General features: G+C 32.1%; 1 long non-coding RNA gene across 1 annotated transcript; it reads right to left on the bottom strand.

Annotated features, from left to right (window-relative positions):
* Positions 1–6341: 6341 nt before the first annotated feature.
* On the bottom strand, positions 6342–7300 carry LOC143258041 (uncharacterized). The gene is made up of 2 exons (XR_013032109.1): positions 7200–7300; positions 6342–6882 (listed from the first exon to the last, which is right to left on the bottom strand). It is a non-coding gene; the product is annotated as an uncharacterized LOC143258041 (long non-coding RNA).
* Positions 7301–20089: the final 12789 nt, after the last annotated feature.

Below are 20089 nucleotides of genomic sequence, written 5' to 3'. Positions count from 1 at the left end.
TAGAATGCCTATTTTTTTTCTATTGTTCCTACTCTTAATAATATAGCTTTTTCTAATTTCTGTATAACTTCAAAACATTCCTTTTCAATGTCTTTATATGTGAATGTATGGTTTGAGAGTAACTAGTGGACATTTTAGAGGATCTACATTACTTAAATATTATTTTTATTTTCGAGATTATTTATTGTTTCGTTTAAAAATTGTTGCTATCATAAAAGTTGTTCGCTATGTTTTCAAGTACAGTGTATTTCATTTGTTCGAGATGTAGCCCTGAAAGAGGAGTATTACTGATTCAACAAAACTTCTTTTCAGGTCGCTACTATCAGTGATGTCGAGAAACCCACTTGTTGAGAAATGTATATGCACAAACGGCTCGTTTGGGTTGAGAAAATATTTTACATAGAATAGCGAACAACGTTTCGACCTTCTTCGGTCATCGTGAGGTTCACAAAGGTCGCTACTATATCCTTCACCACAAAAACCTCATTTTCTACTATTACCACAACCATCAGCACTACCGTATCCTGCATATCCTCTACTACCGTACCATCATTTCGTCACCTCCGTATTTCCCGCCTCCATACCCACAATCTGACTGTACAAACAAAAGGTCATTTTTATTGTTAGAAGTTAAATCAATTTGTTTATCACCATCATTTCTGGCTAGAGCACATGTTACAATAATTGCAAATTATTGCAGACTTACCTAGACGAAAAACGGAATATAGTGAAGAAGTAGATAAATAACACAACAGGTTATTTTAATGTGACAAAGATTTAAAGCATTTGAAGCATATAGCATCGACTGAATACTTGTGATATTGATAAATTACTGATCAAGGATTTTAAACATTAAATATTGAACCTTATTGTTTACAATAATCACAGTGAGTATGAAACAAAACTGCTCTCAGCTTTGTGGTAAATATATTGATAATACCAGTTTAAATACAGTTTACGTACACTTAACATTTTCTGCCGAAAGAATTTCATTACCGAATGTTTACTCAAGTCTCGGTTCAGTCTCTTGAAAATGTAAATGATAAGCGTGCAAAGAGAAAAAGAGGGAAAGAGCCTGCAGAACAACGATTTCACTGATGAAAAAATACGAAGATTATATAGTTGAAGTCTGCAGTGTCACGTGAAAATGTGGCACTCAGGACACTACGTGAATATTCCACTTTCGTTCAATTACAGTACGAAATACAATGCAGAAAATATCACTTTTTCTCAGAAGAATCAAACGCTGCTGTAGTCTTATAATATAAAAAAGGAAACTTTCCTGTAAAGAAAGAATTACTAATCATATTGAATAACATCAAACACATATAAAACTAAGAATTATATTGCCTGGCTTTAAAAATTTCATAGTATCAACTTATAGTGTCAGCAACGATAAAAATTCGTTTAGTAATATGACCATCACATTATCTGAGACATAAATATTATTACAGTTTCCCTTCACTGAGTTGTTCTGTCCTAGATAAAAAACAAACAAACAAACAAAACTCATCTACTGAATTCTGATATAGATTACATTAATCTACGCACTAAGAGTGTTGTATAATAACGAAGTCATACCATGGTAATCTCCACCTTTAAACAGACTCAACGTGATAATAGTACATTACTTTTTTGTCCTGCGATCGAAATATCTCGAAAATAAGACACTTACGCCACAAAATTTGATGAGATGTCTCACATTTTAAAAGTTGCTTTAAGAAATACAGCCACTTCAATTATTTATAACGTATTAATATATTATTTAGAATTTTGTAAATCATTCAGAATTAACTTGTGATATTTCTTCTTTTTTGGATCAATGTATTTTAGACGTCAAGCCTTATTTTGTCACTTTTTCATATAAAACTTTAATGTCATTGTCAAAACACATAGACGACAAATAGAACATGACCGCTTATGACGTAAGATCTTCAAGGCAAGATTTAAAGAACTCCTGAGCTATTTGTAGAAAATGATGTTTTATTATCTCATTTGAATTTGAATTTTATTTATACAGAATTAATAAAGCTCTAGCAAAAATTAAGCTAAAATTTCTCAGGTCAAATTCCCATCATAAATGGAATGTATTTTTGAAACATAAAGTTATTTTTTAAGATAAAAAAAGTTAACAATAAGGTTCTGCCCACTAAAGAAACTTTGTAATTTTCACAACCTAACTTAATTTTTAATTTCCAAAGACTGTGTTTGATATTCAACAAATAGATGTCTTTTCTTCTCACTTGGGCCTGGCATGGCCTAGCGCGTAAGGCGTGCAACTCGTAATCCGAGGGTCGCGGGTTCGCGCCCGCGTCGTGCTAAACATGCTCGCCTTCTCAGCCGTGGGGGTGAATAATGTTACGGTCAATCCCACTATTCGTTGGTAAAAGAGTAGCCCAAGAGTTGGCGGTAGGTGGTGATGACTAACTGCCTTCCATCTAGTCTTACACTACTAATTTAGGGACGGCTAGCACAGATAGCCCTCGTGTAGCTTTGTGCGAAACAAACAAACAAACAAATCTTCTCACTTGATTATTTGTTGCTAAGCAACATATATTGCGATCTCTGGTATTGACAACACGTGTGTCAAAACACGAGTTTTATACCGGTAAACTCCAATGTTACCGTTAAACGACTGCGGCTTTCTTTTGGGAAAAAACTGCATTAAAGAATAGAACCATAGAATGATTGGAAGCGTATGTCGAAGAAAGTTTTTCAAAATTGGAGAAGGCTGGTTTTGTTATGCAGTGTAATTAGGGGAAATTTTTAAAAAAGTCGATTTTATTTAAAACGAAATATAGATGTAAGATTAAGTTGTAATTTTCCCAATCTTTTGTCAAATGACAAATTCAAGAAGTTGACTTATCTACTTCATAAGCCCGTATGATGTAACATAAAGGTTGTTTAATTTTGTAAACAGAGACTTAATTGCGCTTTGCAAGAATAAAACTGGTTTATTTGTAAGATTATTTCAACTAAATTTCATAACAATAAACATCAAACTTAGACACCGTTAAAGTAACCTTACATATTGTTATTCCAGTACTATGTATTGTGATTATTGTCTTGTTTTTCAAAGGAATATCCACTATTCCTAAATCAGGAATACATGTTTTAAAATATTTCTGGAATTTAAGAGCTGTTTCATAAATCGTCGATTTTAAATAAACTACAAAAATTATTTTCCAATTTATAATTATATGATTTTGTATTTCAGGGTATTATCTTCATAACTAAAGTGAAAGTAGCTACTTATTACAGAAAAACATGAACAAACTAGGTCGTGAATTCAAAAAAAGTAAATAAATATTTTCTTCAAACTGGTAGTGATTGTTACATAATAATGATAATATTAATTCATACAGACGTATTTATTCACTTTAATAAATATTTAAAGAAAATTATTATAGTTTCAACGAACTTATCAATAATGTTAAAGGAAAAAGTCATATTTAGTCTTCTGTTTACAAACTAAAATCATTTGAAACCTTTTCATCCCATATTAACCTTTCTGATACCAAATTACTCATCAGCTGTTTAGAAGCTCTTACAGTTTTCTGCTATAATGGAGTAAGTTTGTCCCTTTTTGCATAACCATCTTTCAGTAGATCTGAAGCAAATAATAAATATTGTGATGCTACGTACTGTGTTGAAACGTAACAAAATCTCAAAGGGAGAAGATGTGATTGTGGCCTTTGAAGTGTGGCGTAATGTGTTCAGTTGTATTTGAAGCAAACTTCCCGAAAAGCATTGTCACATTTCGTATGTTTAAGATTCAGAAAAAAACGAATATAAATCTGGTACGGGTAACAACTATTTTTAACAATAGCACACAATTTTCGATAAAAGTACCTTCATCACAACAAGAACATGACTTTCTCTACAACTGTATGACGGAATTCGATTATATCGTTTGGATGTAATTTTAAATATAGTTATGAAAAAGTGAAGTTCTTGAAGAATTATTTTTAACAATTATCGCTATTTTTATGGGATTTTTATATGAATAAAATTTGTTTATTATTTCGTCATTTTAGTTAATGAGCCTACAGTATAGTTATCTCTACTAGTGTAATTAATTACCGTACAAAGATCCGTCTAGAGCGGCGTTTTTACTGCTATTGGAAACATGTCTGGTGCAACAGTGGATCAGATAACTAAAACTACGGGAAGGAATATGAATACCTTATCAGTGCTTATATTCTCAAAAATGCCCACCGCTAGTACAGCAGGAAGTCGACCGTTTAACAACGCTACAATTAGGGGTTCGATTCCCCTCGGTGGGCTCATTAGATAGCACGATGTGGCTTTGACACAAGAAAATAAACTATTCTCAAACCTGAAGTGAAATCCTTAAAATTTATGGCAATCATAAAAGAAATAATTCATATTACAGTCTAGTATTGTTATCTATAGCCAAGTAATATGAATGGTATGATTATTTTCAATAAAAAAGTATCTAATAAGGCCTCTAGCGATATAAAGAATAGTATAAAAAAACATTTTAACCTAAATACAGTTGCTCAGAGAAGAAACTTGCGACGTTTACAATCAAGTGATGGGCAAGGCATGGCAAGGTAGTAAGGAAACGATCGACTCGTACTCTGAGGGTCGCGGGTTCGTATCTCCGTCACATCAACCTCGCTCGCCTTTTCTGACATGGGGTAGTTATGTGACATCAGCCCTAGTAATCGTTGGTAAAAGTGTAGTCCAAGAGTTGGCGGTGGATAGTGGTCACTACCTGTTTTTTCTCTTGTCCTACACTACCAAATGGGGGACGACTGGTGGAGATAGTCCTCGTGTAGTCTTACAAGTTTAACATAATAAGAAATTTTCCTCACCAGCTCAGGCTATATTTAATCTTTGTCTCTTTTAGTGGTATATCGTCTTCATATACGTGAAATGGTGATATTAATATGACAGCATATAAGCTTCCAGGGTTGGAAGACATTCTTTGTTGTAGCATATTAGTTATCAGGCTGTGATGAGATCGACTGTTGTAAGGGGCCGGCATGGCCAAGCGCGTAAGGCGCGCGACTCGTAATCCGATGGTCGCGCTAAACATGCTCGCCCTCCCAGCCGTGGGGGCGTTATAATGTGACGGTCAATTTCACTTTTCGTTGGTAAAAGAGTAGCCCAAGAGTTGGCGGTGGGTGGTGATGACTAGCTGCCTTCCCTCTAGTCTTACACTGCTAAATTAGGGACGGCTAGCACAGATAGCCCTCGAGTTGCTTTGTGCGAAATTCCAAAACAAACAAACAAACAAGACTGTTGTAAGAGGTGAGTTGACAACTGAAATTATTTCAAATGTTGTAGTGCGTGCGCTGACCAAAATAAATATAAAAAAATATTATACTGGTTGTCGTTGATCCAACTGATATAAAGGTTTATACATTTTTATAAATATTTCTCCTGTTTGTTGAAACAAGGGAAGAGATAAAGTTCTAACTATACAATACTTCGTTTATTGAAGAACACAGAGTAATACTGTGTTTTAAATGTATTTGAAAGATGACACAATAACATCTGATTACAAAAACGCATAAATTCATGAAAATTCGAATACCTTTAACTGAACAACTCGTTGTTTTCAACAGATATAGCTCGAACTTCCGTTTTGTGAAACGTACACAAATCGTTTATTTGTAGATATACAAAACTTTACAAGAACAAATACTCTTATAAGCATTTTTGCAACGGTGCCTCAGCATTAGGATGACAACTATTTGTTGAAAGTCAATATAATGCGTGAATGACATGTATGGATTGGGGTAAATGTTTGCAATTGATAGTATACTGTTGTTAAAGAACCCATTTAATTAGTATTTATTCAAATTAAGCAGTTGAAAATTAAGCCGAGTTGTAAATAAACGAATCACACAGTCGTTTTTGTTTAATCCTTTATGAGCTCTATTATAATTATAGTAACAACAAATTGTATTCTCTCATAAACAAATAGAAACATATTTTTTTTGTACGGGGAAAAGAATACTAAATTGTTTGAAAAATACAGAGTTACCAACTTGTTACTTCCAACATGAGTGTCGTTTGTTGATTATAACTGTAACTTTTCGATTATGTATGATTACACAGTTTTCTTCCTCGCGATTACGCCTCTAATACTAAACATTATTTTTTGTTGTTGTTGCTATTGCCATTATTCGAGTTGTTTTTTGCTTGTTGTAACTTCTCGCGTTCCCCAGATATTTCTCTTTCTTCTCATTTGATATTTGGGAATGAGAAATATTTTAACAAAGTACAGATTATAAGGTTCATATGTTTTGTTTATTTTTATACTGGTTTGTTGCCATGTGCCACTAAAAACAATTGAAATAAAATAATAACTGTTGGTAAATTTCTTTAATTTATGTTTTTGTAAGTAAATAATTACAATAACCAAAATAAATTTAAAATATTCTACAACTACCTTACGAGTATTGTTAGGATGAATAACAAAGTTTCACTCATAAATATTTCCAGGTTCACCAAGAATACGATCAATTAATTCTCAGCACGTTAATTCTTAGAAACTGTATATGCATGCTCTAGATTCAATGATTTGAGTTTTTAAGAGTTTAGATACACCAGGATATAAAATACGAACACTAGAAGCAACTGGATCATAACCATTAATATCAACCTCCTCGTCTAAAACCAAATTCCCACTTCATGGGCTACTGTATCCTACTCTTCTGCCACCGTATTCACGTCTGCCATACAATTGTTTTTCATGACGATTATATCTTTCATCATCACCGAGTACACTATATTTGTCACGCCGATATGCATAATCGGCTCCATACTTATAACGTGGCCTTCCTACGATGAGGTAGTTTTGAATGTTAGAAGTGTAGTCAATTTCTTTATGATCCTCACTTCTGACTAGAATAAATGTCGTAAAAATTATTGCAACACATTGCAGCTTTTCCTAGACAAGAAAACATTATATCTTGAAGTTGTAGATAAATTAAATAATACGTTAATAGAAGTTATAAATTAATAAGGGTTTACACCATTAAGAGAAAAATAACTTCGACAGAATTTTTCCAGTATTAACAAATTACGGATAAAGGATTTCAAGTATCAAATATTGAATATTATTGTTGATAATGATTATAGTAAATATGAAACAAAATCTTTCTTAATTTTATGGTAACAATACGGATACTAACAGTTTAATTACAGTTTTGTACCCCTACCATTTTCGGTCTGTAGAATCTCATTACCGAATGTTCACTCTAGTCTCGGTTCAGTCTCTTCCAACTCTAAATTATAAGAGTGCAAAGCAAGAGAGGGAGAGCTTGTAGAACAACGACTTTACTGATGAAAAACACAAGATTATATAGTTGAAGTCTGCAGTGTCAACGGAAAACGTGGCACATAGAACGATACGTAAATGTTCCACTTTTGTTCAATCACAGAACGAAATATAACACAGAAAATATCTCTGCCAATAGAATTAGAGAGAGCTGCAGTGATCTTATAATATGAAAAAGGAAACATACGTGCAATGAAATAATTAGTTCATAGAGTTCATAGTGAATATCATCAAACACGGATAAACTACGAACAACAGGTGGGCAAGATATAATTAACTGTGTAATATTATGCAGTCAGTAATGACAATATTTTCAGTCATATGACTAACAGATTTTCTCAGACAAAAATAATGATACAGTTTTTCATCATTTTACTGTTCTACCTTGGATAAAAAAACTTTTCAAGTGAATTATGATATTGATTACCTTTATCTACGTAGTAAGAAAATTTCTTAAAGCAGAAAATAGGAGTCTTTTATAATAACGAAGTCGTATCAAAGAATTTAAATTTTAAATTGAATTAAAGTAATAATAATACCTTAATTTTTTGTCCTGCCATCGAAATATCTGGAGTGTTTTTCCTCGAAATTAAAACTTTAACGCTACGAAATTGATAACATTTCTGACATAATAAAAGTTGTTTGTTGAAATGCGGTAACTAATATTTAGAATTTTGTAAATCATTTATATTTAACTTCTGCTGTTGCGTCTTCTTTGCATCATGAAATTTTAGATATTGTAACCTTATAATGGAACTTTTCACAACCTTCTAAATAGTGCATCGTCAGGTAGATAAAGGTTATAAAAAGATGAAAACATAAGAATTAGTTGATTCCTTAGATATACACTAAATTTCTTAAGAATGTTAGAAAAAAAGAGAAAATATTACTTATGTATCTATTGGATATGGATCAGGGTATTTTATAATATTAGCTAGTAAGTATGTTTAGTTATTCACTTATTCCTAAAAATTCACTCTAAAGTTAATAAACTATTCTTAGAGGTATGATTTAATGAATGGCGAGAGGTCTCATTCTAGTTGAGCTACAGCAGTGACCTCACACAACTCGAAACCAATAAGATTTGTTGTGAAAAAAACTGGTGTATAACTTAGAATACAATACAGAGGCTACAGACCATATACTGGGTTAGTCTGTTCATGCTGCCGGGTGTGGCGTGCTTATTTCTTCTAGTATCAAGCCATCTGATGGAATTTCGAAAATGAAACTCATCGTATCATTGGTAATTAACTCAGCACATGCTGAATAGACGTATGTGGATTCTCTCTCGATACATATATAATATATTTAAAAAGTCGAAAATTGCTAGTTTTGTTTCACGTTTCTGTTGAATGGTTTCTTGACTATGGAAGAACCAACGGTATGGGTATCTTTGAACTTATACAGTGTTTAATTGGAGTGTTGCAGAAATTATGTATTTAATGTTCCATCAGTTGTAAATTTAACTTTACTTGCAAGTAAGTTGTGTAAACTACTTATTGTTTGTTACACTATAATTTTTATAATTCAGCTAACTGTTATGTCTTTCTACTGCAACTCAAAGACAGCTAGTGCAGATACCCCTCGTGTAACTTTTCGAGAACTTCCAAACAAACCAGACCAGAAAATATTTTAATTGTGAAATGATTTTGAACTAGCTATCTTGAAAGCTCTAGTGGTAAGTATAGTCACAGTGTTTAGTTTATTTATATTGATTAAAATTAAAAAAAATATTCTTGTAAGCCAATTTTAAAGTGTGTATGATTTACCTAATGACGACAGGTCTCATATTTTATGGGCTACAGCAAAGACGTTACAATGTTACAGACCAATAAGAATTAACATGAAAACATCTGGTGTTTGTTCCATAAAACAGTACAGTGATTAAAAACAATGTAATAGATTTATTTATTTATTCTGTTAAGTGCAGCGTGCTTATTTCCTCGAGTTTGCATACATCTGTTGGAACTTTCAAAATAACACTTATAGCGTTGTGGGTAATTATCTCGATCAGAATTAAGGACACGCCGTCCTTAGTATTTTTTGGTTTGAATTTGTGCGCAAATCTACACAAGGGCTATCTGCGCTAGCCGTCCCTAATTCAGCATTGCAAGACCAAAAGGAAGGCATCTAGTCATCACCACCCTCCAGTCTGAATTTTCTACTCTTTATAATAAATTATTTAATTATTTTTGTTATTTACATATGTTTATTTGATCGAATCTTCAATCATCTCAATTGTTGAGAAATCACATTTTAATTACATTGTTTTCTTTATTACCAACAAGTCATTAATTAATAGCTATAGAGCCATTTTATCTTTTATAGTAATTTTATACTCCGAGAACATATAAGAATACGTATATTAGCAGATAGAATTCAAATTGAACTAATTAAGAAATTTAAACTTTTTTAAAAAATGCAGTTATAAAGACCTTCTTATATGTGTATGTAAATACAAAAGCAGTAGAAAAAATTTTGATAGTTGCTAAAAATAAACACCAGTATAAAAAACCTTGATGTTAGAAAATATTGGAAGTTCTTAATAAAATCATTTAGCCAGTGAAAGGTTCCAGCACTTTCGGTTATGTTGACGTTATAAGCGTGATGGTTATTCTGTTATTTAGTTTAATGTATTCTTCTTGTAAGGGATAAATTTTACCGACTTGTCTTCATGATGAGCAGTTCCATATCACGTGTGACTATGTTTACGTCCCTGCCGTTCAGGTGATATATTTATTAAGTGTTATTCTGGTAGATAATACCAAATTTCAATTTGCAAGTCTAAGTCCTATATGTATATTTATTAGGTCGTTTGAGTTGTTTGGACGTGGTCTACAAGCTACCGTTACAGGGATTAGCTTTAAATTCTGTTGATAGACAATTCGATTCGTGTACGTATGTTCGTACTTTAAAAAAAAGTGATAATATAGCATTTGTATTACAAACATAAAACCTTCATTGAGGTAAAGTACTCGGTTGTTGAATTTCATCTTTGGACAAATTTATTAGAAGACTATTTGCTCCAACGGACCATAATTTAGCAGTGACATACTGGAGGGGAAGCAACTAGTAATCACCACACATTATGAACCCTTGGACTACTTTTGATATAATTACAGAGCGTTTTTAAATATGATATATAAATTCTTATTTTAATACCTAGTTCACAGTAAAGAAAGGACTAATATAATACAAAACGAATATACCAAAGAATTCTTCATTGCTAGTATGTTACACTTTTCAATCTTTCTGGTTTATCAGTACAAGATGCAAAAAATATGACTGTTTCACCTCTAATTGAACATTAAAGCTCAAATATTTCATCACTTGTACAGTTGTAAAGTATAGTTTCGATTGTTTTTGCGTCAGGTTAACATTAAACAAAATTATGTGTTAATTTGTTTATTTGTAATTAATTATTATAGGAAAGGTTTTTATATATGAAGTTTGATTCCGTTTTTGTCTCATTGATTAATATTTATGATATGCTACGCCTAGCAGTGGTAATAAACCGTAAAGAGGCAAAATTACATATAACACTAGAGAGTGCGGTCGATTAAAGAATACAATAGTTAACTTTATAAGTTTTCCTTTTGAGATAAAAGAAATAATGGAATTTAAACCTTTATCTGGAATAAAACTAAGTTAATTTTAAAATGTGAAGAAAAATTACCAAAATGTGTTTGGTAAACATTAAATGAAGTAATACATTTTAACTTTTTTGTTATTTGTAATTAATTATTAAATCAATGTATCTATGTTGAATAACGGAAAGTTAACAAATGTCCAAAATTCAATACCAATCAATGGACAGAGTGAAAATAACTTTATATTAACTGCTTTTGCGTGATATGAATTTTGTTTATGTAAATGTGTCAGCACAAATTTGTCGCCTGGCATGGCCAAGTGCGTAAGGCGTGCGACTCGTAATCCGAGGGTCGCGGGTTCGGGACCGCGTCTCGCTAAACATGCACGCCCTCCTAGCAGTGGGGGCGTATAAAGTGACGGTCAATCTTACTATTAGTTGGTAAAAGAGTAGCCCAAGAGTTGGCGGTGTGTGGTGATGACTAGCTGCCTTCCCTCTAGTCTTACACTGCTAAATTAGGGACAGCTAGCACACACAGCCCTTGAGTAGCTTTGTGCGAAATTCTAAAAAACAAACATCGTCGTCTTTCCAAGAGGAAGTCAGTCAAGTGCAATTTAACATTATCACAGGAAAACATTTATCATTTTCAGATAAAAAAATCATGCAAGTATTTATTCGCTGTATGCATTCCGTATAGAACTCGACAAAAGTAAGTCAAGTCTTTATTTTGACTAAAATGAAATTTATTTCAAATGTAAATGACAATAGCCAAAATGCGTCCTGTTTACACCAAACAAAATAATATGTTTTAGTTTTTTTGTGATTAATTGTTAAACCAAGTGTTTTTCGTATTTCCCTATGTGAGTGATTAGGTTATAAAGACCCAATATTATATTGCAAGCAAGCGACAGGTTGAAAATTGTTCAATGTGTAGAATTGTCAGTGTTGGTGAAGTAACATCACATAGCAGCGTAAGAAAGAAACCTCGAGTTATTATAGAACATTGTGTTTTTAGTTTTCTCATTTGAATTTATTAATGCAGAATTAACAATGTTTTCACAAATAAATGAAACTAAAAATATTTTAGGTCAAATTGTTAACAAAAATTTTAAATAAAGAGAAATTTATACTCGATTTCTTGCAGCGCAAACTCTACTCTCTATGTAAAATTTTGTAGACGGCCGACAGAACGTGACTACACTTGTCCTAGTGTATTGAAAAATTCTATGTGGTTCCGAAATCGTTTTAATTCAATACACTCAATTATAGAGATAATTTTAATTAGCTCACTGGTGTTTTTTAATTGTCTGGATCATGATACTAGTTAGTATGGTTCTAAGGTCCAACATCTTTTAAAATGATGTTTACTTTGAAAACGATAAACACAAAAAACTTGTTCATCATACCATGAATTTAAAGCAGCCATACCGCGTTGTTCTCTTCACTTCATTTGGTGGTAGGAAATTGTTTGTATAATTTGTTATTATCTTCTATGTTTTTCCATAAGAAAAGAAATGAGATTCGTTGTTTCTGCTTACTTTATTTAAATTTTCGGCCTGGCATGGCCAAGTGTGTAAGGCGTGCGACTAGTAATCCGATGATTTCGGGTTCGCGCCCGCGTCGTGCTAAACATGCTCGCCCTCCCAGCCGTGGGGGCGTATATGTGACGGTCAATGCCACTATTCATTGGTAAAAGAGTAGCCCAAGAGTTGGCGGTGGGTGGTGATGACTAGCTGCCTTCCCTCTAGTCTTACACTGCTAAATTAGGGACGGCTAGCACAGATAGCCTTCGAGTAGCTTTGTGCGAAATTCAAAAAAAAAAAATAAATTTTAAGACCTTAGTTTTATAGATAATTAGAGTAATAAGTTGCGTGTTTAGAAATATAACAAAATATAAATATGATGATTATGAAATACTAGAAAATCTGGTAATCGTCTGACACCATCAAACAAAAAATGTCCTTTAGAAAAGGAACAAATAAAAACTAATAGTGGTCAGCTTGTTACAGTGATCATTTTAATATCTCTTTGCAGCGAAATACATTCTTATAGAAATTAATGGCTGAGATTATTAATTATTATTTTTAACTGATTTTTTATACACTGTAATTTACACTGACCATCTCAATGATGAGTACTAACGTTTATATTAATCAAAACCTTAGTTTATTATTAGCTGTTGTTCAATATTTTCTTCATGTGTAAAAATATTTATTTACATCATATGGGGGAAGGTACTGTAAAGAGTCTGACTGTCCCTCTTGTTATAATAACTACAACTTGGCCACTCATTCCAGTGTGAAGATATTAGAAGTGGATTTTAAGAGAAAAAACTGTTTGTATGTTAGCATTTCTCCCACAAGCAACAGTTAAAACGCATACAATACAATCGCGGATATATTCATCTGTAGATAAGAACCTACAAAAGTAAGTTAATTTTAAAGTGTGAAGAGTAATTACCAAAATACGTTTGGTTAAATTTAAACAAAGTAATATATTTTAACTTTTTGCAATTTGCAATTAATTATGAAACCAGTTTACAAGAGGTTTATAAATAGGTCACCTAGTGAGTTAGCGGTAAGTTTAAAACACAGAAGATTGAATTGCAATCATGGCCAGATGGTTAAGAAGCGCGAGTTTACATCTATATCACATCCCAGTCTACGTTATTTAGATATTATTTTTAAAAGCTAATTTATTAATTTTTGATTAAAAATGGTTTCCATCATGTAACTTGCCTGTTATGATTTCTAGCATTTAGTGTTTCACCTGTTCCAGATGTAGCTCACAGAAAAATTAAATTTGGTACTACTAATTCACAATAACTTATTTTTATGTCGCTACTATATCGTTCACTACCAAAACCTAATTTCCCCAACCATCATATCCACCAGTACCACTGTATCCTCCATATTTCTCTTCCAACACCTCTAACTGAACATTTCTAGAAAGACGTTCAACTATTTCATTACTTGTACAGGTATCAGGCATTTATTTGTATTGTTTTGGTAATTTTTATGTGTGTTTAAATAAAGAGGTGAATAAAATCTATTGTTTTTTTAATTCATATTTGGAAACCTTACATAATCAATAGGCGAAAATTGCGTTGCCATCTTACAGCAAATATATGAACTAATATCACTGCAAACACATAAAACATAATCTGTGGTTATTCGTAAAATACATGAGATATATTACAAACCATAAATCATTATTAAATTAATGACAGATTAAAATATTAAATTTCCTCTAGTTTTCAAAGTTTTAGAAATAATTCATTTTATTTGTATATATTTCAATCCAATGAAAATAAACATAACAAATATGAAATAGAGAAAGTTATTATATGGTAGTTCATTTATATTTAATATTTTTATTTTAAAATAATACATTTTATCTTACAAACTTCACAAAATATTCTTCATTATTTTAAAATCGGGGTAAAAGAACAGTTGAAAAATGTATTTTGCATAATTTCTCTCATTTTTTACTATTATTTTAATGATAAATGATAGTGGAGAAAGAATGAATAATTTTGCTTTTTAATTTGAATTCCTTAATTATTCTAAACATACTTATTTTAATTAATTTAGCTGTGTGAATTATATTATGAAATTCTGACCCAAGTTGTGCTGATAAACCTTGGATACGAATAACTGTCGTCAACACCAGACTGTTAGGCCAATCAAAGAATTCTTTAGGTCTCTCCCCAACGAATTCTCTTTCGAATTTCTTGGCCCAGCATGGCCAAGAGTGTTAATGTGTTCGCATCGTAATTCGAGGGTCGCGGGTTCGAATCTCGGTTGCACCAAACATCCTCGCCATCCCAGTTGTGAGGGCGTTATAAAGTGACGGTCAATCCCACTATTCGTTGGTAAAGGAGTAGCCCAACAGTTGGCGGTGGGTGGTGATGTCTAGCTGCCTTTCCTCTATTCTTACACTACTAAATTAGGGACAGCTAGCGCAGATAGCCCTCGAGTAGCTTTGCGCTAAATTCAAAAACAACCAAAAAACAACATTCGAATTTCTTTTTTAGTGGAAAAACTTACTAAAATTACCGTTTTTCTTTAATTATTCTTTTTTATATGAAAGTCAAATTCTTCACAATTCTAGTTACACGTAAACTTAAATTTTCAGTCGAAAACACAAAGTTGATCATATTGTCTTTTGTTCGTCTTTATTTTTCAAATAAGAATGCTCCCTAGTGGCTCAGCGGTATGTCTGCGGACTTCCAAAGCTGAAAACCGGGTTTTTATATCCGTGGTGGGCAGAGTACAGATAGCCCATTGTGTAGTTTTGTGCTTAATTCAAAAACAACAACAACAACAAATAAGAATATTATTTGGTTGATATTTTTCAGTGATATGAAATTTGTTTATCTAAATATATCAGTACAAAATTGTTCTTCCAGTTCGAAGTGACTCAAGTGCAAGTTAATATTACCACACCAAAACATTTGTCGTTATCTTTCTGAAAAAAACAAACAAACATGTTACTATTTCTTGCTCTGTCTATTCAGTTAAAACTCTATAAAGGGAAGTCAAATCTTTACTTGAACTAAAACTAAGCTACTTTCAAAATGTGAGTTACAACTACGAATATGCCTGTCATAAACGCTAAACGTAATAATATAGTTTAACATATTTGTTATTTTTAATTAATTATTAAACCAGTTGAGAAGTGGCTTATTTTTATGTCCCCATGTCAGTTTTCAGTAAGGTTATAAAGAGACCTAATATTCAACTGCAAGCAAGCATGGAACAAAATCAATTATCCAGTAAGATATTATCATCAATGAATAAATTTGGTGGATTTCACAATATAACATAATATTTAACATTAAGACACTCTGTTCGATATTCAATAGATAGATATAATTTTTCTTTTTTTATTTGTTGCTGAGCACATACCAAAACAGTCTGCTATCTGTGATTTGATTACTTCTTCTATCGAAACCCTATGTTAGGATGCTAGCTTCATAACTGAAATAGAGTTAGCTACCTAATGCAAAAAAAAAAACACACCAAAAAAACAGTTATAAAGTAGACCGTGAATTTAAGAAAACAAATATTTTCTTCGACTTGGTAGTGAAAAGTCTATATTTGATTTAACAACCAGTTTAGAGAAAATGAATATATATTCATCAAACTTTATTAAACATATTAAATGAGAACAGCCATACTTAGGCTTCTGATAACAAACTAATAATGTGTTTTGGAACTACTATATAACTACTGAAATGTAATACAACATTACTCATGACATGTTTAGAGCCTCCTAGAGATTTCTACTGTAAAGAAACTGTGTCGTGAACGTCTGTATAACTATCAATCTGTGGATGTCAACGAAATAATGAATACGATGGTGTTACGTTCAGTTCTGAAATTTAACAAGATCTCAAAAGCAGAAGTTGTGATTGAGTTTTATTAAATGTAACGTTGTTTGTTGAATGATATCACAAACAAACTTCCATAAATAAAAGTTGTACCTGCAACATCCATTTTTTAACAATGGAAAACAATTTTTAATAAGAACATGATTATTTCGATGACTATTTGTCAGAATTTAATAATATCTTTACTTGGTGTAATTTTGTACATGGTACTGACAAATTCAAATAATCAAAAATTATCTTTTGAATAACTGAAACCACTTTCAATATATCAAATTATTACAGTTTAAATGCGTAAAATTTTGAGATCCTTCAATAGAATCAAATTTTTACCGGGATTTATAATTACTGATTACTGTTTGTGAAAAATGTGTGGTCCGTTGGTGGGTCATATCGAATTACCTGCTGGAAAGAATATTGATATTAAACAAAGCGTATATTTTCAGAACAGATATAAGCTCCCTAGAACGTAAGTAAAGAGTAAATGAAATAACTTCATGTTCGACTTGATTTGCTATCTATAACAAGTTAATGTTAATTGTATGATTATTTTTAATAAAAATATAATATTGCATGTAACAATACAAACAATAACTTTCAAAATGTTTTACACTAAACAAACTTGCCAGGAGAAGATCTTTACGACATTTACGACTATCAGGTGGGCTCTGCATGGTCAGGATGTTAGGGGCGCTCGACTCTTGTTCATTGATTGGTTCGCGGATGATGACTGTGTTCCTTCCTTCTAGTGTTATTCTTCTAAGTTAGGACGGCAAGCACATGTAGTCGTCGTGTAGCCTGAGAAGTTTAGCATAATATGTTATGTGTATGTTTATAAAAACTAATAACAAAAACATGTTATAAAAATTTTTACACCAGAGTTTCAGCATTACGATGACAGGCGTTTCTTGAAAGGAAAACGCAAGACCTAAAAATAATCCGCAAGTTACTTTGCAGTTGATAATATACGTTTGTACGAAAGAAAGAATTTCAAAGAGAGTTTGAACCAATTTATTTATTTTTTTTTTTTTGTAAAACGATGAAAATTAAACCATGTTATAAATCATACAACCATACAGTAATTTTTGCCTCAATGTCTTACAAACTTCAATTACTTCTACATCAAACATTTTATATTAAATATTATATATTTTTAAATCAACAAAGTGTATTTTATCATGAACATCTAAAACAAACCTTATGTTTTGTGGGGGAAAATAGTCCTAGTTAGTGTAACATCAGTTGTCAAATTGCTGCTTCTCTTCTCGCCTTTCACTCCTGATTTGTAGCTATTGTTCTTTTCCCATTTCTATACGTTTGTTTAGCACAAAACTAAACTATGGTCTTTCTGTGCTCTGCCCACCAAGGATTTCTACTATTTAAGTTTACAGACATTCCACTCTGATACTAGTTGGATTTTCAGTTCTGTTTCATTATAACATTATTGATATAGATTGAAATTCTGAAATTTCATATTACAAAGATTCTATATTACAGTACTCAAGGGCGGTTAACATAGAATCGGGTATGGCTTAATGTTTTCCTTCCTGGTCTTCGAATCCACGCATCCATGGTTTATTTCTAGAAACATATTGTATTGGTTATGAAATTACAGTTTTACTTAATTTTCGTAACCGATTTTTTTATATTTATTATCATTTTCACTTCAATCTGTCATTCTGCTTTTATAGTGTGTATGTGTTTTTTATATCAAAGTCCATGATTGAAGAGTCAAATAATGTTTCTCCTTAAGTAGGTAAGCCCATAATTAATTCTTACGTAGCACAATAATGTTTTTTTATTTGTTTTATTTACGTGATTTATATAAATAATTTATGTGATTTATGAACATTTTTATAATTTATCATAAACACTCCTTTTCAAAGACATTATGTAATGATGTCTTGTTTTGATTTTCGCGATTACTAGATATTTTTTGACGGTCTACGTTACTTACACATTATTTATATTTAACAGCTTATTTCTTTTTGGTTTCAAAAATTGTTGATATCGTGTAAGTTGCTTGTTTTGATTTCTAGCATAGTGTAATTCATCTGTTCTAAATGTGGGACTAACAGAAGAATTACTGAGATATTCCTCTGTATCCTACTCTCCTGCTACCACCAATTAAATATCCATCTTTTTAGCCACAGCCACAATAACCTTCTACCCCAATACTTCCTCCATCAACACTTCCTTTTCCAGTACTACTACATCCTTCACAAACAAATTTTCCACTACCAACAATCTATATACCTTGTTTTCCACTATGTCAGTTTCTTCCAGCACCAACGTATCCTTATTATCCACGACCTCCAGATGCATACCCGGCTCTATACCTATGATGTGACTCTGCTACCGAGAGATATATTAATTGTTAGAAGTGGATTTAATTTCTTGAAGATCTTCGCTTCTGACTACATTAAATATCGAAAAACATATTATAACACATTGTAGCTTTCATTGTGAAAAGACGGTATATATTGAAGTTGTAAATAAATAACATAAGACGTTATTAGAACTTTAATTTGACAAGGCTTTTACACTATTTAGACAAATATAAAATCGATTGAATTTTTCCGCTGTTGATCAATGCTGATAAAGTATAATAATATCAAAGAGTAAACGTTATTGTTTACAGTTATCACAGTAAATATGAAACAAATTCTTTCCTAGTATTGTGGTAACAATATGGATACTTCAAGATAGAATACAGTTTTTATACGTTTACCATTTCCTGTTTTTGAATTACCGATTGTTCACTCCAGTCTCGGTTCAGTGTATTCAAACTGTAAATAATAAGAGTGCAAAGAGACAGAGAGAGGCCTTGTAGAACAAATACTTCAAAATGAAAATCCCATGATTAAAATGTTGATGTCTGTAGAGTCACGAGAAAATGTGTCATTTAGAACGTTACTGAAAGTATCAGTTTTGTCAATCACAGTACGAAGTACAATCAGGAAAATATCTCTGCCAATAGGATGAGAAAGAGCTATTAGCCAAAACAAGGGACAGTAACAGAGACATATGAATACTAAGGGTCTATCCTTTCTCGAAGAGTCAATTCCCTTCATGGAACGTGTAAGTATAAAGACCCATAGCTCAAAAGACCGTCTTGACCAGGTTGCTAGGGCGCTCTATTCGCAATCTGCGTTTCGCGGGTACTAATTCACGTTCCACCAAATATGGTCGTTCTATCAGCTGTGGGAGCGTTATTACGTGATGATCAATTCAACTAATCGTTGGTAAAAGAGTAAGACAAGAGTTCGCGTTGATTACTAAATGCCTTCCTTCTATTCTCACACGGCTAATTTAAGACAGCTAGCTCATGCAGCCGTTGTGTAACTTTGCGTAAAATTTAGAAATAAACCATGGTTTAAGGCTAGAATATTTAGTAGAACTGAAATTGGAAGTCGCATCCGTTAAATCGCAAACAAAGCTCTTTAACCATTACCCACGTGGAAAATGTAATCGACCATTACTAAATATGACATACAGCTACTTAGTTGAATACCTAGTCTACTGTAAATGAAAAACTAATTTAACACATAACCAGAATGTCAACGATCTCTTTACTACTAGTATACTCGACTTTTTTCTATCTTTCTCCTTTATAAGTGTGTGTGCTTTTCTTTATACCAAAGCCACATCGGGCTATATGCTTAGACCACCAAGGAGAATCAAACCCATGATTTTAGCGTTGTAAATCCTCCTTTATCAGTACAAGTATAGTAAACATATAGTGAAAGTCACATCAGATGCAAAAATGTTTATCTATTTTTTTACTTGT

This window comes from Tachypleus tridentatus, chromosome 7 (assembly GCF_004210375.1).
Source record: "Tachypleus tridentatus isolate NWPU-2018 chromosome 7, ASM421037v1, whole genome shotgun sequence".
In the NCBI taxonomy this organism is placed as follows: Eukaryota; Metazoa; Arthropoda; class Merostomata; order Xiphosura; family Limulidae; genus Tachypleus; species Tachypleus tridentatus.
Note: the sequence above shows the minus strand (reverse complement) of the source record. Positions and strands in the feature narration are given on the sequence as shown.